Source organism: Cornus florida, unplaced genomic scaffold (genome assembly GCF_030987335.1).
Source record: "Cornus florida cultivar Cherokee Brave unplaced genomic scaffold, ASM3098733v1 CherokeeBrave_3.0.0_Hap2_Chr02, whole genome shotgun sequence".
In the NCBI taxonomy this organism is placed as follows: domain Eukaryota; kingdom Viridiplantae; phylum Streptophyta; class Magnoliopsida; order Cornales; family Cornaceae; genus Cornus; species Cornus florida.
In genome coordinates this window covers 103,490,225-103,516,855 of record NW_026775572.1, presented here as the reverse complement: position 1 = coordinate 103,516,855, position 26,631 = coordinate 103,490,225, and the positions used below count along the sequence as shown (strand labels likewise).

At 40.2% G+C, this 26,631-nt stretch overlaps 1 pseudogene; it reads left to right on the top strand.

Annotated features, from left to right (window-relative positions):
- Nucleotides 1–26,631, top strand: part of LOC132296582 (uncharacterized) — a 174,206-nt pseudogene that overhangs the window by 80,154 nt on the left and 67,421 nt on the right.

Genomic DNA, 26,631 nt, shown 5'->3' with positions numbered 1-26,631 from the left:
GGGGCTCATGCCACCTAACGTCTATATCAAAATGAGACTTAGGGAGCATCCTTAGCTACTCATGCAATTTAAAGTGAACAACGGCATACAAGTATACATGCTCAAGTATACTAAACAATGTTAAACACGTTATACAACATACAAGCATACATTTCCAAGTATACTAAACCACATTAAGACAAGTCATGCAATGTCTAAGCATATTTACACAAGTATGCATTTTATATGAAAATCTCGCAAATCAAGTATACGAACACAAGTATACTAAGCTAAAAGAGATATGCCTAAGACAAGTATACACGGCACAAGCATACTAAATGAAATCTAAACTCACAAAGCAAGCATACAAGTTTAAGTACACTATATGAGATCTAAATGCACAAAACAAGTATATAGTTTCAAGTATACTAAGTAAGATTCAAATATCTAAAGCAAGCATTAATTCTCAAGCTACAAGTAATCCATGATTAACAACTTGAAATTGAATGCGAAATCAAAGTAGAAAGACTAGGACATGTGGTCACTAGATCAAGCAAGTGTTTCCGGATAATTACGACCCACAAGGCACTACCTAGTGCGCACATGCATAAGTTATTCCGGACAATTACAACCCATAAGGTACTACCTAGTGCGCACTTATGACTTAGAAGACTCTTGTCTCCGTACTAGAGCCAAACCCTAGCCATCACGTGAAATATATTCTTACAAGCTTTCCAAAATCAATAAGTCCAAAACTTATACAAAAATCAATAAGTTAGACCAAACTTATACCAACTCCACTAATGCATAAAGCCATCTTCCATGCACAAATAAGGTTGAATCCACACAAACCATGTCCTAGAATTCAAGTCTAGATAGCATATGACATGTCAAGCTTCCAATATGCAATTTATACACCAAAACAAAAATATTTTACAATAATTGAACCACATTACCACACTAAGCCACAAGTACTAAATAAGTCCCAATTTAGTAACTAGCTTCCAAGGTAAACAATTGTAATATTCTAACAAGCTATACACCCACACAAGATATATCTAAACAAGCTATGCAAGTCAATGATATTCTATATCTTGCTAAGTCCAATTACCATTTCGAGATACCTCAAGTACTAATTCTACATCAAATTTGTAATATGCTCACAAGGTGATTAAACGGACTACGTTTCAAGGGATTAATAACCTATTACCTCCGATATCAATTTAAGTGACCAACACACTTAAAATAAAATTCATTAAGCTCATTAATTAATTTTTCTCTAGATTTTCAAACATATCCAAATGTCCTCAATTTAATATATGTTAAAGAACTCACTAAGGCCTACTTTAATATCACATTATAAGTTGATTCCATGCTTCATACAACTTGGTGAATTAAACTTTTACAAAATATGAATATTAAATAAAATTTGCAATTCTTATTCAAATAACCCCATTTTAATATATATCAACCACCATACCAAGGCCTAAATTTCTAGCATGCCACAATTTAATTCTAAGTCGCCTAGCATCATGAGAATTAAATCTTAAACAAAGAAAATAATTAAATTAAATTCTATAACATGAACAAGGCATGCTCACAAGTTGTATATGCTCATATAACAATCAATACAACATTAATATAATCCTAAAACATCCCCTACCTCAATTTGAGATGAAAATTTCAAATCCCCACCGAATTGAAACGGCTCCGAATCCGACGAAACTCCTAGGTTTTGTCGGGGACAACACGATCTATATGAATCCCCAAGAAGCCCCATGAAAATCCAAACTTGACCTCAATCTTGAACTCGAAATTTGGTCAAAAATGGTTTCTAATAAGGGGTAATGGTGCGTGTAGTCAACACGAACACAAAACGTAAAGGCACTTCAACTTTTTAACAAAGGAATGAAGTTCAAAAGAGGAGAGAGGTGGTGGCAGCCTCCCTTGGGCTGCCATGGGAGCTCTGGTCGTGTAAGGTGAGTGGGGAAGATGAAAAATGAAATATTTCACCCCCCCCCCTTTTAAAGAAATCTCAAAAAGTGCCCCGAACGGGCCCCGCCGGGTCCGGAAAAGTGGAATTTGAGCAAACGTGCTCAAATGGCAAAACTCTATGAACAAAAAAGATTCAAAATGAGAAAATATGAATAATGGAAGAAATGGCGTCAAAAACTGAGTTCCGAGCAAAGAGATATGCCCCGAACAAGTTCGGAGGCAACCGGGGCCAAAAAGCCTAAAATTGAAGAAAAACGACCAGAAGGAAATTCCAAGAATTTACGAGTCGACAAAAAGTGAAAATGAATCCCTTACGAGGATCTTGGCTCCAGACGAAGTATTTTACAATAACTTTCATAAATTACAAAATGGCCCCTCTAAAAAGGGTTATTTGCACTAATAAATGAAAATATTTTCCAAAAATATTTTCTTAAAAACCCCTGAAATAAAATATCTTCAAAAGATATTTATGAAAAACACCCCAAGAAAAGAAAATAATTTCAAAGAACTTTGCATCCATGCCCCTATGGACACCGGGAGCAACCAGAGTACTTTCTTGCAAAAGCAAAGATACGTATTTCATGGAAACCACTTAGAATGAAGACACGTGAAGCCAAAAACCAACTCCGAACACAAGGAGTGAGGTTACGCCAACAAAGTGACAAACGGGGAAAAGATAAAATAGGAAAAATAACAAAATAGGGAAAAGAACGAAAAGTGAATAGTGTCAAAAAATAAAAAATATGGAAATGACTCGGTCCTCAAAGGAAATTGTTAATCCAAAGGAAAAAGTCTCAAAAACCATTTCCGAGCACTTGAGACGACACTAAGCGACGAGAAACTGAACTCAGATAAGGAATTTCAACGAAAAAAATTCATTCGTGAAATTCTGAGGAAAAAAAAAAGGAAGGAAATGACCGGGTCATTACAACCTACCCCCGAAATCAGGAACATTCCTAGAAGAACCGAAGAAGGACCGTACACAAGGTTACATGAAAGGACAGATCATAAAGTACCTAAGGACAACTCCGAAGGTCTCAAAATCAACAAAGAGACACGAAACCGCGAATAGTGAGACACCTCTCCAACGAATTGACATACTAACCCAATGTCAACCACTCAAAAGAGATCAAGGCAACTACATAACTAAACAAGGAACACAACTAGAAGCAATATGGCAGTACGAATACTGACTAGAACCCGCCCACAATGCACCCAAGGTGTGGTAGCATCCACAATTTCAAGTGCCCGCCCACATTCACATTACTAGCTAGGTAATGCAAGGTAGCATCGACGGCAACTAACACTCGCCCACACACAACCTATACGGTAGCATGACAGTATAAAGCCCTAATTCATCACCTACCCCCAACAAGCTCACCCATGAAACCTATCAATACAAATGACATCAATGTCAAACAATCATTACCAAAAGCACCATGGAAACCAAGCATTCTGTGAGAGTTGCGATATGGTCCAAAATGTCCGGCCGGACCATTCTGGCCAATCCAAAACTCTGACAACAATGTCATAGGCACCGCTACGCTTAAGGCCTTAAATCCTTAATACTGAAAAAACTGACAACCCCAAATCCCAAAACACTATTGTCAACCACACCAGTCACGAATCCAAAGCATGACAAGTCTATGCCTTCAAGCCAATGGATCAGACTTTACAAATCAAACAACATCATCATCACCTTAGTCACAATGACTCCCAACAAGATAATGCACCCAAAATCCTCCACGTCATGCTAAAGCTGACCTACTACAAGGTTACGCTTAAGAGTCAAGACATCGGATCAAGCTCACACACACAATCCTGACAACCAAGGTTATACAACTCCAAGTACAGTATAGGAATAATTAAAGAAATGAACTAATTAGGCAATCAGTCATGCAACATACACGTATATATACACAAGTATAGATACACAAGTATACTAAACAATACTAAATCCATGGTGAACAAGTATACAGGCTCAAGTATACTAAATCAAAGTGAAATGAAATAAACAACGCGCAAGTATGCTAGGTACAAGTATATTAAACGTAAATGAAATTCTACGAATAATTTCACAGAAACAATATCGCACCATACAACTAAACACATAGTGTACAAGGGTAATCAAATATGCTACATATCACATAGGGGTCAAGCATCAGAGACATACTATACATCAACTATGACGCTACCATGACAAACAGATATAGTAAATGGAAAACACACCATCTATACCAGCACATAACCATCAAATGGTCACATCCCCTAACATGTTTCTAAGGCATGCTCAAAACAACAAGGCTTATAAACATATAAGAATGACTATGCCAATAACAATCCCACAAAATTAAAAGCAAGAAGGGATGAAATGCCTCTCAGAAGGACAAACTCACTGAAAGTGAATCCCAAAAACCCGGATGAGTCCAATCCCTCACCGTAAGGAAGTGAATCATCTCCTAGAATGAACACTAGGGTTCCCGAAACAAAGAGTCTACAAGTCTTTCCCAAGACTGGCTCAAATACAAGGTGGAATCCTGTAACGACCCGGATTTCTCAACCCGGTGCGTTAGTGATGAACCGGAAGTTGACCTGATAATGGATCCAAAATGCGGAAGCAAAAGAAGCCAAATGACCTCAAGAGATATATGTTATCCCTAAGGCCCCAAAGTGACTCTCCATGAAGCCACGGAACTCAAATGAGCCAAGCAAATGAACCAAGAATGCTTAACCCGAAAAGAGATGAACTAAGGGCAAAATGGTCATTTCTCATTGAAAAGGGTGCCACCGTGCACACCATTGGAAGGACAACGAAAAATGAATGAAATTAGACTCAAGAATCGTCTGATTCTGAGTCCGAGCAGAAAAGATATGAAATTCCAACACCCGATACGAAAGTTATGAAGCAATGACTTAACATTTTTCAATATTTTCATAATAAACTTTGAAAACAAAAGTGCATAGAAAATAAGATACATGTCATTGGCCTCCGGCCTCATCTCATACATGTTAAATACATTGAAAAGAGTGTACTTACGTACACTTTACATATACAAATCAATGAATACAAGTTTAAACAAATAGGGCTACAAAGAGGCATCTTATGCTAACACTTGCATAAAATAGAAACTTAGAAACTGTATGCCATCCAAGGAGCAACGGAATCTTCAAATCCTGAATCCTGTACCTGAAATATGCCCCAGTATCATAGGGGTGAGTAACATAAAGCTACTCGTAGGAGATGAGCATGCATCGACCTAGCATTTTACAATTTTATCACCTTATGGTGAAACATGTTAAAGGGGCTCATGCCACCTAACGTCTATGCCCAGGGAGTATCCTAAGCTACCTAGATCATTTATATCATAATCACATTGTTCATGTAATTCAAACAACATGGAAACATGTTATACAAGGCAACAAGATATAGATTCTCAAAGTCTTCAACTTGAAATCCAAAATACGAAAACAACAAGTGTGGGTCATGCCACCTAACGTCTATGTTCAAAATGAATCTATAAGGTCATTCCTAAACTACATTTGAACATCAAAACACAAATTATGATATCAATGCAATTTAACCAATAATGGAACTTCCAATACGACGCATGAAGCATGCTTTCACAAAGCTACATCTTAAGCTCAAAATAGGACATCAAATAAGGAACAATAAGTTACGATATCATCTAGTTATCAACTTGAAATGAAATACGAAATTAAACAAAGTGGATACTCGGACGTCACGCCGGATCAGACCGACAACATAGTTACTTTAGGTTTACTAACCCATGGGTAACCTCCCTATGTGCCCACTAGACTATATAGAGGGACAATCCCCCGTACTAGAACCAAGTCCTAGCCGTAGCCAAACAACGACATCCCCAAGTTCCCAAAATCAACAAATTGTGCAACAACGTATATATATCAACATGTATATACAAGATATCAACTATTTACCAAGCACAATCCAAATTTTGAAAACTTATACAATACATGCTCAAAATTCACAACTACTATGGCATGTAAGATGTCAAATATAAAGTGTGTAATTGCTTACACATAGCAACAATATATTCAATAAGAAAAACATATTCTCATGAATATAAAAGTAACAACTATGTTATCTAATGCTCAAAAGTAATCAAGTGAACATACATCAAATCCAAATCCATGATTTAAATATAGAAACAACTTCCAAAATGCAATTAAATCCATGGAGTAATAAAGTATAATTTAATTAAACATAAATAGTTAAATTCTCTAAATTCCAAGTTAATCCAAATAACCTCAATTTAATATATATTAAAAGACATGTCATGGTCATCATATATATAACATCAAATAACAAATTAAGTGATTAAAACACTTAAAACAAAATTAATCAAGCTAATTAATTAATTTCCTCTAGATTTTTAAATAATTCCAAATACCCTTAATTTAATCTATGTTAGAGAACATGCCAAGGCCTATTTAAATACCACATTACAACTTGATTTAATGCTTGATACAACCATATGAATTAAACTTTCACTAAAGATAAATATTAAATAAAAGTTGTAATTCTTAATCAAATGATCCAAATTTAATATATGTTAACCAACATATCTAAGCATAATTTCCTATCATGTTACAATTTAAATCAAAGTTATACATCATCATAAATTTTAAATCTTATACAAAGAAATAAAAATCACTAACTTTCTAGATTTGATACAAGGCATACATAGATGTTGTATAATCATGGCAAACACACAATACAACACACAAACAATCCTAAAACATTCCCTACCTCAATTGGAATGAAAATCCCAATTACCACCGAAATGAAATCGCCCCAAATTTCGGTCTGCAAAACAGATTTTTCAGCTTGCTACCTTCAACTTGTAAAATTCATAAAAAAATTCAATTCTAACCTAAATTGAATGAATGCAAAGCCCAATGAAAGCTTAAACACTGTAATTTGATAATATCAATTTAGTTTAACAAAATATTTTCCCAATTGAAACAGTTTTGACCCACAACTTTGAAACAAATTCTGCCCAGAAAACACATTTTCAGCCTGTAGCTTCCAACTTTGAAAATTCATGAAAAATTCATTTGACATCCAAATTGGGAAAACCTAATTTATTTTGGAACTAAACATATGAGAGTGTAAAACTTGAAATTTAAGCCAGGATCCAATTTCAAAAGGTTAGTGAAATAAATCATCTAAAAATATGTTTTCCAGCCGCAATAAAAACATGGACAACAGATAGTTTCGAATTTTTAAAAAAATTTAGAAATGCTCTAAAATCGTGAAAATATTCTGAGTAGTGTAAAACCCATGGAGGAAGTTCTAGTAAAAATTTTGAAGGTAATTGAAGCACCACAGCTCCATATAAAATTTCATTTCCGGACCAAAAAGGAAAAGCTTCAAATTTCCAGCAACTAGTTTGCAACTTCAAAAATTCATAACTAATTCATTTTAAATCCAAATTACATGAAACCAAAACTAAATGAAAGCTAATTGAGTATATTTTCATATTCTATATTTAATTTGACAAGATTAATTTTAAGTTAAAACAGTTTAAGGGCAAAATACAAGTCCTTCTCTTCCATGCATGTAAAATACTCAATAATGACATAAAAATACTTCAAAATAATAGATCAATACTTCACTAGAGAATTGAATCTCTAGATACCAAAGCAAAACTAGGAGTTAGGCTAGATCCTTCAAGGGTTTTGAAGAGGAGGATGAGGGGAACAAAAAGTATTCCAATCTTTATGGTCTAAAGTAAGTGGAAGGGCCTCAAAGATCAAGGTCAATGCCTAAAGCTTCAAGCTCCATCCATGGAGGCTAGGGTTTTCTTGTAAGGAAGAGAATGAAATAATGTGGTTAAGTGTGAGTGGAGGAAATAGAAATCCTCCACTCACTATGTGCTCTTACACCATGGTCAACACACACATCTATGGTTAATGTAACACCCCCACATTTTCCACGAATAAGTTGATCAGGCTTATACACGAAAAACGAGGGATATCAAAAACAATTGGCAATATACAAGCATGGAATACAAAATGATGGAAATAAAAGAATTTAGACAGGAAAGAAACATTAAATAATACAACATCCATCCATCCTTTATTTAAATACAGTCCTCCATTACAACTTGGAAATCCTATGTCAAGGATCCCTAAATATAAACCTGAGAGTTCGACGTCAAAAGTAAACAAAAACTGAAACTGAAGTAATACGTAAAACTTCTACCCTGAACTGGATCGTAAGAGTAGATGAGTTCGGATGGTGGTCCCACACTGCCAACCTCAACCTTGGAACGGGTACTGACCGTATCCTGAAATAACAACAATGGTGGGTCAACCCCACGAGCAAGTCCTCTCTACTATGACCCAAATCAGAGAATCAAATAAATTAATCATTATGAATCGGTTGAGTACTATATCTGTATACATCCTAAGGGAACTATCCAATGTATAACATGACCTCAACCAGAATAGACGGTGATCACTTAGACTCACACTAGGTGGTTAAGTGTCGCCTTTCCCTACCCGGGAAATCAGCTATTATACATGGTGCACGTTACTGACAACACAGACTATAACGAACTACACCGTGATAACACCTCGCAAAGTACTGATGAATATACTGAGCATATAAAGTAGACAACACATGCCATCAATATTAATAAATATACCGAGTATGTCAATTAGGCAACACATGCCAATAATATTAAACCACATACCCCGACAGCCACACATCTGTCTATTGCAACGAATGCATAAGGTATAAATGAGTCTAAACTTATTAGCCAGCTCACATGGTTCTATATGGCAACACATCCATATAATATAAATGCGACATAATTTGAACAGTCCATTTATTCTCTGAAATGCACACAGCATAATAATCATGGTTGATATATGGTTAACAGTATAAATATCCCATAATATATGATGGATAATTTATATGACGATAACCGTGACATTATTATATTTGAACAGTAATAATGAATACCATAAAATAATAACGCCATCTATGGTAATGTTGATAAATAAATCACATTCATATCCGTACGGTAAACGGGCCAATTAAGGTTTAGAAATATTAATCGGCCATAATAATACTTAACGGGTATTACAATAATAATTTCGTGGCCCGTTAAACCCGTAAATACCAACACAGTACCTAAAAATCCAAGTTTAAGGTTCTGGAATTTACAAAACAGTCCCTAGGGGTATTCTGGACTTTTCCAGTCGCTGTAGAGACCCCACACGCGCCCTCACGCGCCTCCCAGAGCCTCCTCACACGCGCCGCCACTTTTCTCACACGCGCACGTGCTTACACGCGCCTTCACGCGCGTCTAGAACCTCCCACGCGCCTCCACGCGCGTCTGGCATCAGCCACGCGCGCGCACGCACTGCCACGCGCGCACTAATGGTTCCTGCTGACGTGGCGTATGCTGGTTGGTCGGTTGCACCGATTCTCCGTGGGCATGCTGCATTGGATTAATCTACTTAATCCAAAGGTTCTTGATCCGGGTGTACTGCAGTATCATGGACTGCAATGCAACGGATCAATCAGACTCTACCAATGGCCAGGATGCACGCGCGCACTAACCTACCATGCGCCGCAGCACACCGGATCACTCCGGTCATCTTCTTCACTGCCGGTGGCCGGAATCCTCGCCGGAGGCTCGCCGAAAATTGCAGAAAAGCCCCGGAAAAATCTAGAAAATTCTAGAAAAATCCCTAAAGCCTTATTTAATTATTTTCAGCTATATTTTAATTACATAGGCTAATAAATAAATAACTAACCTCTTTAATAATTAAAACACATTATTTTAATAAACTAAAAATAATTTATTGAAACTCCTAGCATGGTTTCTAGTCTCTAAAAACCCGAAATAAATTAAATGAATAATTTATGGATTCAAAGGGGAAAAGTAGATAATAACTTGCCTTTTTGGATTTAAAATAAATCCGCCGGTTGCGCGTAGTCGGGTAAATTCCCTACACCGGTCCAAGCTCCTTTCTTTCTCTCTAAGGTAGGCTAGCTAATTTATATACAAATTATATAATATAAATATTACAAATATCTATTTTTGCATTTAATTAACCACATTTCCAACCATAAGGATTTAAGGCTAGCAAGCCAAGTCAAGCAAGATGTCCTAAGGTAAATCCTATCCTAAGATTTAATTTTTCATCATTACATTGATTTAATACTAATATTATTATTAATAAAACTTTTATAATTATTATTATTATATTATTATTATTATTATATTATTAAACTATTATTATTATTATTATTATTATTACTTAAGAATACATTATAACATTATAATACTTTATAACACAAATATAATACTTTAATTAACCAATAATGATTAATATAAGCATAACCAACAAATAAAATTATTAATAATAATACATGCATAATTAAATGAATAAATTTACTATTTTAACATACACAATTAATTTACATGCACATTTAAATGAACTTAATATAATAATGTAGCATGCACAATAATAAGTAAAGAAATCCTCACATAAATGAATTTTTTTTTTTAAATAAACTAAACTCTGAAATAAAATACGGGGTATTACATTCTCCCCTCCTAATAACGGAATTTCGTCCCCGAAATTCACTACATACCTGTATTAAAAAGCTCTGGATACTTGGCACGGATAATATCTTCCCGTTCCCAAGTAGACTCTGTAGCATTATGATGACTCCACTGTACACGTACCAATGGAATAGTCTTCGTGCGCAGTATCTGATTCCTACGATCGAGAATACAGTAAGGTTGTTCCAAATAGGTTGTATCGGGTTGCAACTCAATCTCACCCACATCAATGTGTTGATATCGATCTTCTTCCCGTAGAAATTTTCGCAGCATAGATACATGAAAAACATTATGTACCCTATGAAGATTATCTGGTAGAGCCAGACGATAAGCTACTGCCCCAATCCGATCTGTAATCATAAAAGGACCCACAAACCGAGGCGATAACTTACCCTTTGACCCAAACCGCATTACTCCCTTCATAGGAGAAACCTTAAGCAAAACCTGATCTCCAACCTTAAACTCGAAAGCACGAGTTCGACGGTCAGCATAACTTTTCTGTCTGCTTTGAGCTGTACGCATCCGATCCCTAATGATAGCGATCTTTTCTGACGTGTCCTTAATAAATTCAGGACCCAAAAAGCTGTTCTCACAAACTCCAAGCCAACAGACAGGAGACCTACACGGTCTACCATACAAAGCCTCAAATGGTGCCATACCAATAGTTTTCTGATAACTATTGTTATAAGCAAACTCTGAAAGCGGCAAATATTCCTCCCAATTGCCCTTAAAATCAAGAACACATGCCCGCGACATGTCTTCTAAAATCTGATTAACTCGCTCAGTCTGTCCATCTATTTGAGGACGATAAGCAGTGCTAAGATAAAGTTCTGTACCCAAAGCCTGCTGAAAGCTCCTCCAAAATCCTGATACAAACTTCGGATCTCTATCTGATACGATGGACAATGGTACTCCATGAAGTTTCACCATTTCTGCAATATACAGCTTAGCATACTGTTCTGACGTAAAGTTTGACCGAACAGGCAGAAAGTGAGCGGACTTGGTCAATCTATCAACAATGACCCAAATAGAGTTGTGATTATGCTGTGAAGTAGGTAATCCCTTTATGAAGTCCATGGAAATACTCTCCCATTTCCACTCTGGTATGGGAAGTGGCTGTAACGATCCTGGCGGTCTCTGATGATCAATCTTAATCATCTGACAGGTGCTACATTTAGAGACAAAGATAGCTATGTCTCTCTTCATGCCGGCCCACCAAAACTGGCGTTTCATGTCCTGATACATCTTGTCTCCCCCTGGATGTACAGAGAACTGAGAAGTGTGTGTCTCTCTCATCACAACATTTCTCAAATTGTCAGCTGAAGGCACAATTAAACGTCCCTTGTACCTCAATCCTCCATCAGTCCCTATAGAATAACAAGGAACATCTCCGGAGGCTAACTCCGAAACCCGATCAATACACTGTTGATCTGAGAGTTGCGCTTGAATGACCTGATGAATGATAGAAGAAGTTACTACCACACATGCCATAAAAGCGTCTGCTAACTCATCAACAGTCTTCAAAGCATCCCACTCTGTTGCAAACAAAGCTGAAAGGCTGACATAGGGTCGACGGCTGAGTGCGTCTGTTACAACATTCGCTTTCCCTGGATGATACTGAATAGAGAAGTGATAGTCTTTCACGAACTCCAACCATCTGCGCTGTCTCATATTCAGTTCCCTCTATGTGAACAAATACTGTAGACTCTTATGATCGCTAAACAATCAAAAAGTCTCCCCCAAAAGATAATGCCTCCAAATACGCAAGGCAAAAACCACTGCTGCGAGCTCTAGATCGTGTGTCGGGTAATTAAGCTCATGAGGCTTAAGCTTCCTAGACCCATAAGAAACTGGTCGCTCTTCTTGCATCAACACACAACCCAAACCCTTCAGAGAAGCGTCAGTAAATACTAAATACTCGATTCCACTCTGAGGTGTGGCTAAGACAGGTGCAGAAGTTAACTTACTTTTCAACTCAGCAAAAGCAGTTTGACAAGAATCATCCCATACAAATGGTACATTCTTCTTAGTCAGATGAGTAAGTGGACCCGAAATTTTGGAAAATCCCTGGATGAACCTGCGATAATACCCCGCCAATCCCAGAAAACTGCGAATCTCTGTCGGTGAGGTAGGCTGTCCCCACTCCATAACGGCCGCAACCTTGGCTGGATCTACTGCTAACCCTTCTTCTGACACTACATGTCCCAGAAATTTGACCTCTTTCCGCCAAAATTCACACTTCTCAAACTTCGCAAACAACTGATGTTCTCGAAGTGTCTGCAATACTGTGCGTAAATGTCTGGCATGGTCCTTCTCCGACTTAGAGTAAACCAGAATATCATCAATGAAAAGAATGACAAACTGATCTAAGTATTCTCTGAATACTCTATTCATCAAGTCCATAAAGACAGCTGGAGCGTTCGTTAAACCGAACGGCATAACACGAAACTCATAAGATCCGTACCTTGTGAGAAATGCTGTCTTTGGAACATCTTGTTCTCTGACTCGTAGCTGATGATAACCAGACCTCAAATCGATCTTTGAGAAGTAAGTAGCTCCCTTCAACTGATCAAACAGGTCATCAATTCTGGGCAATGGGTACTTGTTGCGAACAGTGACCTTGTTCAGTTCTCTGTAATCAATACAAAGACGAAGAGATCCATCCTTCTTCTTTATAAACAGTACTGGTGCTCCCCATGGTGAAGTACTCCTACAAATAAATCCCTGGCTGAGCAACTGCTGAATTTGATCCTTCAACTCTCGCATCTCCACTGGTGCCATTCTGTACGGTGCCTTAGCAATAGGCGTAGTGCCTGGAGCTAAATCAATGACGAAGTCTATGATAAGCGCCGAATAATGTATATTCAAGCGCCCTAAATTACATTAACAAAGTCCAGTTATTAATTATTTTATGTAGATTAACTCCAATTCTATGTTTTTATGCATTTTCAGGTTCATTGGCCAAAATGGAACAAGAATAAGGCCTTGTGGAATCTTGAGCAACAAAAGGTGCCAATGCTGAATTCTGGCAGCAGTAGAGCCTGGACTTTTCTTGCCATTTTGACCTTCCAAACTCGAGAACTGGACTTCCCTCATAACATGAAAGATTTAGAGCTCTGAATCAGCTTTCCAAATCTTCAAGTGGTTCATCATTCGGAGTTCGGAGCAGAGAGTTATGATCTTCACAACAGAGGTGCGCAGAACTGCCTAGCAGCACTGATGTACTGCCTTTCTCCCCATTTTCGACCAACCAGACTTGAGAATTGGGTCTTCATCAAAACATGAAGTTTTTAAAGCATTGAATCAGATCTCCAAAGCTTCAAACAGATCGTCATTCGGAGTTCGGGGCACAAAGTTATAGCAGTTTTCCCAAAATAGGTCAGCACTGAGCAAGAGGAGCATGTTGCACATTGCACTAAGTTAGAGTGCTCGAAGTCACCAAGCGTGTGCTCGAAAATCAGGCAGAATGCCCTTCGGAAATGGCTCATTTCAGCCCACTTGCACATTGGTTTCCTCAATGCCATCTTCCTTCTTTATGAAGTGGTTGGAGGTGTTCCTTGGAGGAGAGAGGGTATTGTTGGAGCATAAAAGGCTACCCAAAGGCCACATATATGATCAAGCTTTATCTTGAGCAAGAGAAAGGAGAGAGAAGAGAGCAAGGAGAAGGGTGTTCTTGAGTGCTACAGTAGGAGCTCGAAAATGGAGATGAGGATGATGTTTCTTCCTTCTTCTAGCTCACCAATGGGTAACTAAACCTCATCTAGGGAGGTGATGAAACCCCTCCCTTGTAAGCATGTGTTAGTATAGTTTATTTTTGGGGATTACATTGTATTTTTGATAGTCTTTCCATGGTCAAGAGCCTCATTTTTGTTGTAATGAATGTTGAATGTTTTAAATGATTATTGTGAGTTATTCATCTTGTCTTGGATGGTTGCTTTTCTTAATCATATTGCTTGCACTTCCATGGTGACAATGGAAGTTAGATCATGGAATGGTTTTAATGGCATGGAGTTGGAGAACCTAGATAGTTCATGGCTTAGGGTTTCCCTTTGATGGGCTATACTTGATTCTTAGCTTTATGTGCATTCACCATTTAAATTAGGGCTTGATAATCCTTGGCTTAGTAAGCATGTTCTAAGCTACATTTTAGTTTAGGTAGTTGATCATGTGAACCTTTGATGGTTTATTCTTGCCTTTCTAATTAAATGAACTTCTTAAGGATATTATAGCAACCTAGTATTGTTATGTATCATGACTATCATATATGTTGTTTTCCCCTTAAATTAATCTTAACCTAGCATGTGTATAGGGATGGAGGTGGATTCATTTCCCTAGCCTTCTTTACTTGTACTTCACTCCCTTGAATTCTTGCAATTTATTGTTTTATGCACTTTTAATTTCCTAGCTTAAGTGACATCCAACAAAACCTCTATACACCCTTCATCATTCTAAGAATGATTCTAGACATTTAGGTTGTATTAGACTAGCGTAGTCCCTGTGGTTCGACTTACCCGACCAATAGCCCTATTGTACAATGATTCGTGCTATTGCGAAGGTTGATGTTAATTGACCAACCGATCAATTTTTGGCGCCGTTGCCGGGGACTGCAAACGGTTTAGCAACCAAAGTTTAGGGTTAAATTTAGTTTGATTGTGAATATTGTGTCTTGTGAATACTCCTTGTGTGTTTTGACCACCTTTGTGTTTTAAGTGTTGTAAGATTCTAGGGACTCGAAGCTCGCCGTGGGAATGCTAGCAAATTGTAAGTCTAGAGGACCCCAGGTAAGTCTCGTGACTTCTAGTTTCGAGTTGTGAATATTGTGCATGTGTTAAATTTAGTTTTAGTTTAGTTGTGAAGCCCTTGTTGAGGCTCTTATCCTGTTTAAATTTTGTGTTAAAGCATCGGTCCTTGTCGTGGCCATTTACATTTTCCGTCTTGATAATTGAGGAGAAAGGGAACATCGTATGTGGAGTTGTGGTTGATGAATTGCTTTGTTGAGTATATGCTTTGTTGTTGATGTTCGGTCGTAGGTCACTTTCCTTACCCACAATCGATTCGCCCATTGATATCAATTCTCTTGAAAGAACTCTTAGACGGAACCTTAGGGAACCCACTCTTACAAGGGACCTTGAAACTGAATTCAATATAATGGGGGATAACGTAGGAAATCCGGGGAATGAAAGGGCTGAAATTCCTAATATCGAGCCAATGACTCTTAGAGATCATTTCATCCCTACCACCTATGCTTCTCCATCTTGCATAGTGATGCCAAACATCGATGCAGCTCAATATGAGATCAAGTCTAGTACCATTCAAATGCTTCCATCATTTCATGGCTTTGATAATGAAGATCCATACAAGCATCTTGATGAGTTCCTTGAAATCTGTTCAACCATCCGGTTGAGAGGTTTTCCGGACAATGCACTTCATCTCCATCTCTTCCCATTCTCCCTAAAGGATAGGGCAAAATATTGGTTGAACTCCCTCGCTCCCAACTCTATTACTTCTTGGGCTCAATTGCAACAAGAATTTCTTAAGAAGTATTATCCGGTGAGTAAAACCAACCAAATGAGGCGTTCCATTCTAAGCTTTTCTCAAGTTGATGGAGAACAACTCCACGAGACTTGGGAAAGGTTACAAGATCTTCTTCGGAAGTGTCCTCATCATTTGATCCCAAAATGGCAATTAGTGCAAGCTTTCTATGCCGGCTTGACCGAAACCCATAGATTCATGGTTGATTCTTCTTGTGGTGGGATGTTCATGTCCAAGAATGCGGATGAGGCTTGGACCTTACTTGAGAATTTGAGTGAAAATTCACTTCAACACAATTCTCGTAGGGCTCCGACCGCGACCACTCCAAACAACACCAACCCTTGTCAACCAAAGTCAATAAGGGAGGAATCATCTCAAGTGGATGCCATCGCTCATAAATTCTATCAATTGATGGCACCACATCTTCCTCCTTCATTGTCTCAAAATTCGGCAAGTTCAGTTTGTGCTTCATGTACTAGTCCATTCCATCTCTCGGAAGATTGCCCCACATCGGAGCAATTTCCTAGTCCCAACCAAGAGCAAGCTAATGCCATGTTCTCGCGGCCCGGGAACAATCCATATTCCAACACCTACAATCCGGGTTGGCGTGATCATCCGAATTTCTCATGGCGGCAACAAGCCCCACAGAATTCCCAATTCCAAAACCAAGGGCAGCAAAATCAGCCCTCTTCTCAATATCAAGGTAGACCTTTCCAAGCCTCTTCAAGCTACCGTCCTCCTTACAATCCAAATGTCTCCAATCAACCTCCTGTGTGTCCAACTGACGAGATAGTAGCTGCAAACAAGCAAATGATGGAATCATTAAATAAGCAAATAATGGATGCCAACAAGCAACTCTTGACATCCTTGCAGCCTACTCTCCAAATGGTTCACTCTCATACTCAATCCATAGCTAATCTCGAAAATCAAGTGGGCCAAATAGCTAACTCGGTGAATCAATTGCTTCAAAAGGACAAGGGCAAGCTTCCCTCTCAACCTTTTGAAAATCCTAGAGGAATGCATGTGATTGACGAAACCCCTCCTCCGAGTGGGCCGACTCATGAACAAGTTCAAGCTATCACCACCCTTCGGAGTGGTAGAGTGGTGGACAACAAGGTCGATGGAGACAAAAGTGAAGAAGTTTCGCCGTTGAAAAATCCAAATTCAAGCTCTTCTAATCCAAATTCTTGTCCCAATACCATTCACGGATATCCCACACATGTCTCCCCAAATGTGGAAACTACTTATGAGCCAAAAGCTCCGTTTCCTCAACGTCTTCAAGAGTCGACACACTTTGGGAACAAGAATTGTAAAATTCAAGACATGTGGGAAGTCTTCAAGCAAGTGAAGATTAACTTGCCCCTGTTGGATGCTATCAAGCAAATCCCCCCCTATGCAAAATTTCTCAAAGATTTGTGCACTCAAAAGCGCACTTCTAAAAATCATTTGCCAAAAAAAGTGAGGTTGACTGAAAATGTTAGTGCTATTATTCAGCACAGCACTCCCCCGAAGTATAAGGATCCGGGTGCCCCCACAATCTCGTGCGTCATTGGTGACAGCAAAATCGAGAGGGCCCTCCTTGACTTAGGAGCTAGTGTGAATTTAATTCCATACTCGGTCTACCTACAACTCGGTTTGGGCGATCTTAAGCCGACTTCCGTGGTTTTGCAACTTGCCGATAGATCGGTCAAGCATCCACGAGGTATTCTTGAGGACGTCATCATCAAGGTGGACAAATTCTACTTCCCGGTAGATTTTGTGGTTCTTGATACGGAACCAGTCCATGACCCAAAAAAGCACATTCCCGTGATCCTTGGTAGACCATTTTTAGCTACGGCTAATGCATCGATTAATTGCTGAACCGGGGTGATAGACATTGCTTTTGGAAACATGCAAGTCAAACTCCATATCTTTCATGCAACTCAACATCCCTCCAATGAGGATGATTGTTTTCTTGTGGATGTCATTGATGAAGTGGTCGAAGAATCTCTCCCCTTCATCCTAAGCAAAGATCCCCTTGAAACTTGCATGTCTCATTTTGACTTCTCAAACTTTGATGTTGATCAAGCCATTCAAGAAGTCAATTCCTTGCTTGATATTAATGCTATCATGGATGTACCTCCTTGGAAAATTCCAAAAGAACCACTTCCCCAACTTTCCACCACTCCTCCGGTCCCATCATTGTTATCTCCGCCACAACTTGAGCTTAAGCCGCTCCCGGCCCATCTCAAGTATGTGTTCCTTGGTCCAAAGCAAACCCTTCCGATCATTATTGCCTCGGACCTTCAAAAAGACCAAGAGACCAACCTTTTAGCGGTGCTCCAAGAGCATAAAGAAGCTATTGGTTGGACAGTGGCAGATTTGAAAGGAATTGACCCCTCCATTTGTATGCACCGCATTCATATGGAGGATGACGCAAAGCCTACTAGAGAGGTCCAGCGCCGGTTAAATCCAAACATGAAGGAAGTGGTCATGAAAGAGGTGATCAAATTGCTAGATGCGGGAATCATCTATCCTATCTCTGATAGCAAGTGGGTGAGCCCCACACAAGTTGTCCCCAAGAAATCCGGGCTCACCGTTGTTGAAAATTCAGCGGGCGAGCTCGTGCCACAACGAACCACCACCGGGTGGCGTGTGTGCATTGACTATCGTAAACTCAACTCATCAACTAGGAAGGATCATTTCCCACTCCCATTTATTGATCAAATCCTAGAAAGGTTAGCCGGCCAAAGCTTCTATTGTTTTCTTGATGGTTATTCCGGCTATAACCAAGTGGCCATCGCCCCCCAAGATCAAGAGAAAACAACATTCACATGTCCCTTTGGTACTTTTGCCTATCGACGCATGCCTTTTGGTCTATGCAATGCACCGGCAACGTTCCAAAGGTGCATGATGTCCATATTCTCCGATATGGTTGAAAGGTTCTTGGAAGTTTTCATGGATGACTTTTCCGTATTTGGCTCCTCCTTTGACTCGTGTCTCAAAAATTTATCTCTTGTGCTCCAAAGATGCAAAGAGACGAATCTCATTCTAAGTTGGGAGAAAAGCCACTTTATGGTCCAAGAAGGCATTGTTTTAGGACATGTCATTTCTAAGCGGGGAATCGAGGTAGACAAGGCAAAAGTTGAGTTAATCTCTAATCCTCCTCCTCCGAATTCCGTCCGTCAAATCCGTTCTTTTCTTGGCCATGCCGGATTCTATCGTCGCTTCATCAAAGATTTTAGCAAAATCTCACGGCCTTTGTGTAATCTCTTAGCCAAGGATGTTCCGTTCAATTTTGATGATGCTTGCATGGAAGCTTTCATCAAACTTCGCATTCTCCTCTCCTCTGCCCCGATCATGAAACCCCCTAATTGGTCTCTTCCCTTTGAGATCATGTGTGATGCATCCGATTATGCATTAGGGGTGGTTTTGGGCCAACGTGTGGATAAACTTCCGCATGTCATTTATTATGCTAGCAAAACTCTCTGCGATGCCCAATTGAACTACACCACCACTGAAAAAGAATTGCTAGCTGTGGTGTACGCCTTGGATAAATTTCGCTCCTATCTTCTTGGCTCCAAGGTCATCGTCTTTTCAGATCATGCCGCTCTTAGGCATTTGTTAGCGAAAAAAGAGACAAAACCCCGCTTAATTCGATGGATCCTCTTACTTCAAGAGTTTGACATTGACATCCGGGACAAAAAAGGGACCGACAATGTTGTCGCCGATCATCTCTCTCGCTTACTTATTGAGAAATCTTCAGAATTTGCAGCCATCCGTGATTCTTTTCCGGATGAGCAACTTCTTCAAGTTTCACATTCTACTCTTCCGTGATTTGCGGATATTGTCAATTATCTTGCGGTTGGCAAAATTCCAGCTCATTGGTCCAAACAAGAGAGGGACCGGTTTTTCTCCCAAGTCAAGCATTTCTTTTGGGAAGATCCGGAATTATTCAAGTATTGCCCGGACCAAATCATCCGGCGATGTATTCCTGAAACCGAGGCCACAAGCATTTTAAATTTTTGCCATACTCTTGCTTGTGGAGGCCATTTCAGTGCCAAAAAAACCGCTAACAAAATCCTTCAAAGCGGATTCTTTTGGCCTACCTTGTTCCGGGATGCATACAATTTTTGCAAATCGTGTGAACGATGTCAAAAACTTGGATCCATGTCCCGAAGAGACATGATGCCCCTCACCAACATTTTAATTGTTGAAATTTTTGATGTGTGGGGGATTGACTTCATGGGACCATTTCCATCTTCTTATGGCTATGAGTACATCCTTGTAGCGGTGGATTATGTGTCTAAATGGGTTGAAGCCGCGGCTACCAAAACCGATGATCATAAAGTCGTGATCCATTTCATTCAATCTCACATCTTTAGTCGTTTTGGTACACCCCAAGCAATCATTAGTGATGGCGGATCTCATTTCCGAAATCGTTATCTCAAATCCGTCCTTGCTAAGTATTCAGTCATTCATAAGCTTGCTACACCTTACCACCCTCAAACGAGTGGTCAAGTAGAGATTTCTAACCGGGAGATTAAGCACATTTTAGAAAAAACGGTTAGACCGGACCGCAAAGATTGGTCATTACGGCTAAACGATGCACTTTGGGCTTACCGGACAGCTTATAAGACACCCATTGGCATGTCACCATATCGACTTGTCTTTGGCAAAGCATGTCATCTCCCGGTAGAATTAGATCACCGTGCTTATTGGGCCGTAAAAAGGTTCAATTTTGATCTCAAACAAGCCGGCTCTAATCGTGCGTTGCAATTAAATGAACTTGAGGAATTGCGTAATGACGCGTATGAAAATGCAAAAATTTACAAGGCAAAGACTAAAGCTTTTCATGACAAACACATCGTCAAAAAGTCTTTTGCCCCGGGACAAAAGGTCTGGCTTTTCAATTCCCGCTTGAAGCTCTTTCCCGGTAAACTCCGGTCAAGATGGGATGGTCCATACATTGTCACTACCGTCTTTCCTCATGGAGCAATCGAACTTCATGATCCTGCAAGTGGATCACTCTTCAAGGTAAATGGCCAAAGGCTTAAGCCTTGCATTGACAGCACAATTCTAACCCGAAAAGTTGAGGAAGTCCCCTTGACGGATCCCATTTATGAGGAGTAGTGCCTGCTCTAGCTTGGTCTAGCTATCGACATTAAATTTAGCAAAGCAAGGGAATAAATTCTTTCGATGTTCCAAGCTTCCTTCTCTTTGAAATTGCTCGTGCCTTACAAAAAAATTTTTTTCTGGGAAACGGTTTAGATAAGCCAAAAATTTGATTTTTTTCTGAAATGGTCTTCAGTTGTGTTTCGCAATTTTAGACTGGCCTCTTAGACCTTCTCAGCTCTAATTTTCATTCCCGGAAATTTCCATCGCTTTCGAGCAATTTCATAGGATCTTTGGCATGCAACTCATGTGCAATCTCTCATTTTTAATGCATTTCTGAAATGTTCTTAATCTCATCCATGCATTGACGAGATGTTCCAAAGCTTGAAAATTTTCTCAAAATCATCCATGCATTATGTGAGGTTGCAAAAGTTGGGAACTCTTCTTGAAATCATCCATACACTCATTGAAAAAAAAAAAAAAAAAAAAAAAAAAAAAAAATATCTCAAAACAAAAAAATAATAATAAAAAAAAAAATTTTTTTGCACCATTTGAATTTTTTTTTTTTTTTTTTTCTAAATTTCCATGCATTGTATTGAAGCTTTGAGCTTGGCGATTTTTCCATCCCTGCATTGCATTAGAATAGTGTGCCAAGTTTCATAATTTTCCATGCCAAGTTTCACTTTCTATCCATGCATGCAAGGTGCAGCTATTCTATCCATGCATTGATTTGGAAGCATATTTCAAAGTTGTATCAATTCTTCAGCTCTCAGTTGATCATATTCACATTCACAATGCATAAGAATGAAGCACATAATGTTCCAAGGCTTTAACCAAGCTTCCATGTGCCTACTGCCTTCAGTTAGAGCACTCTAACTTCCAATTTGAGTGCTCCAAATTCTTCAACCCATACTGCCGACCCTGCTGCTCTCATTTCGAGCACTCTCAATTCTAAGAATGAGTGCTCGAATTCTATGCACCATCCAACCCTCACTCTCTGCCACAATGTCGAGCCCTCGAGAAGGCCATTTCGAGTGCTCCAACATCCACCCTCTCGGCCATGCAACACATCACCACCCTGCATGCATGCATGCACGCCCATGCATGCATGCCACCCCTCACACCCTCACCACCCCTCTCACCTCATCACCCCTCCAACACCATCAACCTTCCTGCATCCACATGCATGCACGCCCATGCATACATGCCACCCCTCACACCCTCACCACCCAGCTCACCACCCACCCACCAACCCTCTCAATCCAACTTTCCTATCTCTCGGCAACCTCAACAACAAACCACCCAACCCAAACCATGCAACCCCACTTCTCGGTTCCTCTCTCTTCCATACACCAACCATAACCACCTTCCATGCAACACCCTCACCACCCCTCCACCTTCACCCCCTCACACCACCCAGCTCTCGGCACCCCTCACCCTTCCCTGCAACCCACTGCTCAAATTTCGAGCACTCGAAGACCAAGCTTCGAGTGCTCGAACTCCTCATGCCCACACCCTATGCCAAACCCAACTCTCTGCCACAATTTCGAGCACTCGAAGTGGGCCTTCGAGTGCTCGAACCAAACTCTCTTTTCTCTCTTTTAAAACCCCTTCTCTCCCTCGCAGCTCCCTCCCTCTCAACCCACAAAACCACCACCAACCCCTCTTCCACCTCACAACCACCTCTCTCTCTCTCGGCTCCTTCCCTTCCCCAAACCAACCAACCAACCTCCCCACTCCATCTCCCTCTCAACCCACCAAACTCCCACACCCTCACCCCCTCACACCACCCAGCTCTCGGCACCCCACCCACCAACCCCTCCATGCACCAAATGCATGCAACCACTTCCTCTCTCTACCCAAACCACCCAATCCATCTCTCATCCACCACCAGCCCACCCACATTGCCACCACCCCTACATCTCTGCAGTTCCCATTTCCTATTCTGTCCCAAGGTATGTGAGCTTCCTATTTTTCTCATTTCCTTGTCTTTATTTCATCATAAGGAGGATGGGATTGCATGTCGGTGATTTTGTTGATGCTTGGGTTGCTTGTTGTTGATGTTGCTCTATGCTAGAGCTTGTTATCTTGCCAAATTTTTTGGGTTTGCTCCTCCATCCCACTCACTTCCATCTTCTCCTTTTTGTGGTGCACGCCAGGTGTTCGCTGAAATTCCTCAACCAAGTCCACCTCTCTAAATGTCTCGTGCCGGTCCTTCTCGCCCTCCTCGACCCTCTTCAGGTGCCCGTGCTGTCACTCGTGAGCGACCACGTGATCCTTGGGATCGCAAACAACTCAACTACGAACTCTCATTTCCGCTCACGGATGCCTTTGACATTCTACCCACAACTTCGTGGGCTGTAGCCGAATTGACTAACCGGCGTCTGCAACACATTTGCGCACCCCTTGCCAGGGTTGCCTACCCCCGTGTAGTGCGCCTCTTCTACCAGAATCTCCAATGCCCTGAAGAGCCACCCATTTCTCTCACTACATCTATTGATGGCACCGCCTATGCTTTCACTATGACCGACATCATTCAGGTTTCTGGTTGCCCCATTGAGTGCCCCGATGACATTGTCAATCGTGAGAATCTCCCTTTATATGAGGAGCCGGATACATTAACTGTGGCGCAGATTGCCGCTGCCATTTGCCCTATTGACGATCCTACTCGGCCCCGGTCTTTTATCCGCAAAACCAATCTTCCGGAACGCCTATGGTTCATTGACACTGTCTTCAAGCACAATGTTTGCCCTTTGGTGCACAGCACCGAGCGTCGGGGCCTCTTTCTGCAAGCCTTATATGCCATGGACCAAAGCCAATGGTTCTCCATCCCAGAGCTCATTTGGTCCACCTTTATGAAGTTTTGGCATGATGCTCATAATGCACGGGCTCCGCGAGTTGAAAATCGGAAATTGCCTTTGCCGTTTTTCATCACTCGACTCCTTCAGCACAAGGGTTTCGTTGTTCCTCCCCACGAACCAAAAGGCGACAAAATTAAAATTTTTACCCAGCGCCGGTGGATCAATGTTCTGAGCCATTCTAGTACCCCTCCGCCTCCTGCCCCCCTGTTCATCCACGCTCCACCTCCTCCTCCTTCTGAGGCAGTTTCCACCGCCGCAGCCACTGCGAGGGTAGAGCCTTCGGTCGACTCTCACCAGGACCAGGCTTTCATCCGGGCTTCCATTGCCGGTATTCATGCGCGACTAGATCGTTTTGAGCATTCTTTGTCCGCGTGCACTCAGGCTCTGTGTGAGTCTTCTTCACGTGCTGAAGAAGATCGTCGTCTTGCTGCTGAAGACCGCCGTGTTGCTGCTGAGGACCGTCGTTTGGCTTCCGCTGAACGGCGTAAGACTCAATCTCTCCTCCATTCCATCCTCGCCCGTTTACCTTCTGGCCAGTAGCTTGTTGCGCGTGTGGACCTTCTCTTTTGTTTCCTCTATAACTATTTCTCTTGTATATTTTATTTTCCTTTTATACTGTAAGAATTTGCTATGTATAGGTTGCTCTGGTCGACATGATCCCTGTACAGCTCTTTTTGTCATCATGTAAACTCTTTTTGCAATGCAAATTCTTTATGTTCTGTTAACTTTCGATACATTCGTTTTCTGTCTTTATGCTTGTGCTATTAATGCTGTTTGTGCTTGTTTCTTTTGGTTCTTCATGTTGCTTTCCAGGTTGCGCAGTCCAATTCAAGTTTGGGGGTTTTTGTCTCAAAATGCCGTTCCCTCCCCCTGGGTATTGTTGTTCCTTTTATACTCGTTGTCATTTTTGTCTCTCACTTGCATCCATGTCCACATTGAGGACACTGTGTCGTTTAAGTTTGGGGGTGCATCAAGCATTCTTGGCATATTTTTGGTTCCATAATTTTTGCTAAGCAATGATAGTATAACTTGACACTTGTCGGAGATGAAACATATGTTTAATACCTTGTGTATAGAAGCAATTGAAAATTTTGAAAATAAAGAAAAATTTGAGTTGAAATGATCATGTAAATACAATGTAGTCTGTATAAATGCCTCAATTAGATTCTTGCTGGATTTACACTCTTATAAGCTTCACAATGCACAGATGCACATTGGAAACTTAACTGTGAGGCATGCAACTTGATTGACCTTGACCTTGGCCTAGTTAATCTGATTTGATGAACCTGATAGATGGATACCTTTGGCATGTATCATCTAAAAAAAAAAAAAATGACCAGTTGACGTTCGTAGCCTTTCCAACTCGAGCTATTAAGCCCTAGGAGTGTCTCTACACTTAGCACCCTAAAGCCATCTGGTTTGGGAGTTGTTGGCCTAACGCTTGCTACAAGGGTTGGTTAGAAAGCTTAAGTGACTTAAACATTGCACGGTCATTCAAAAAAAAATTAAACTAGTAATAAACATGGTTCGTTGGAGTTCGTAGCCTTTCCAACTTGAGCTATTAAGCCCTATGGAGTGTCTCTACACTTAGCACCCTAAAGCCATCTGGTTTGGGAGTTGTTGGCCTAACGCTTGCTACAAGGGTTGGTTAGAAAGCTTAAGGGACTTCAGCATTGCACAACCATTCTATGTTTCGCTTATGTGTTGAAATAAATTATTAACAAGCAACAAAAGTTGTCTTGAAAATAAAATCATGCCTTAGGGACTTCATGTAAAAGGGAATTCATTGACTTGAAAACTTGTGCCTTGGAATTGGAAAAGAAAGTAAAAGCCGCATGTTGAGAATCCAATTCACTTTCACTGAAGCTAGAGTTGATTTCCATTCAAGAGATGATAATTGAGTTATTTATATAGACTTTGATGTTGATGCATGTATGTAGAAATGTATTTAGCCAATTTTTGTATCAATGCTTCATATATGCAAGGTAGTTTTCCCAATGACCCCATCTCCAGTTTTTGTCTGTTTCAAGTTGTATTTGAGCTATGTTTCTATCTCATTTTACCATGGAGGATATTTTTGTAGTAGCATGCCCATGGTTGTCTTTTCTTTATGTTTTTCATTGTAATTTTGCTAAGGGACTAGCAAAATGTAAGTTTGGGGGTGTGATAAGCGCCGAATAATGTATATTCAAGCGCCCTAAATTACATTAACAAAGTCCAGTTATTAATTATTTTATGTAGATTAACTCCAATTGTATGTTTTTATGCATTTTCAGGTTCATTGGTCAAAATGGAACAAGAATAAGGCCTTGTGGAATCTTGAGCAACAAAAGGTGCCAATGCTGAATTCTGGCAGCAGTAGAGCCTGGACTTTGCTTGCCATTTTGACCTTCCAAACTCGAGAACTGGACTTCTCTCATAACATGAAAGATTTAGAGCTCTGAATCAGCTTTCCAAATCTTCAAGTGGTTCATCATTCGGAGTTCGGAGCAGAGAGTTATGATCTTCACAACAGAGGTGCGCAGAACTGCCTAGCAGCACTG